Source organism: Morone saxatilis, unplaced genomic scaffold, assembly GCF_004916995.1.
Source record: "Morone saxatilis isolate NCDOM2014 unplaced genomic scaffold, NCSU_SB_2.0 Contig16, whole genome shotgun sequence".
Classification (NCBI taxonomy): Eukaryota; Metazoa; Chordata; class Actinopteri; family Moronidae; genus Morone; species Morone saxatilis.
The window spans coordinates 20,890,995-20,891,312 of record NW_023339718.1 but is presented as its reverse complement, the minus strand read 5'-3'; the positions used below and the strand labels follow the sequence as shown (position 1 = coordinate 20,891,312).

Here is a 318-nt window from a genome sequence, read left to right as displayed (position 1 = left end):
AAATAAAGTATCTTTGTGTAGTTTCACGTTATCGGCGGATAAACACTGTTAGCAGCTAACGTTAGCTCAGACGAGCACAACCAGGTGACCGTCCGGTAAAAGGAACAACGTTTCTCTGTCAAACTTAACTCCGTTACATCCAAGTGTCAATTAATGTGTTTTATTTACGAGGGAATTCCCAGTTTACATTAATAATAAATACTATAATCAATGAATGAGTCTTCGGCTAGCACGGTGAGCTAGTAGCCAGCTAGCTGCTAGCGGACCGGCTGCCAGGTTAAACGATAACAATCAGCCAAAGTAAGAAGCGTTAAACCG

General features: G+C 41.8%; 1 protein-coding gene across 1 annotated transcript in view; it reads right to left on the bottom strand.

Annotated features, from left to right (window-relative positions):
• smarcb1a (SWI/SNF related, matrix associated, actin dependent regulator of chromatin, subfamily b, member 1a) overlaps nucleotides 1-318 on the bottom strand; it is a 7,331-nt gene that overhangs the window by 6,804 nt on the left and 209 nt on the right. The window lies entirely within an intron of this gene.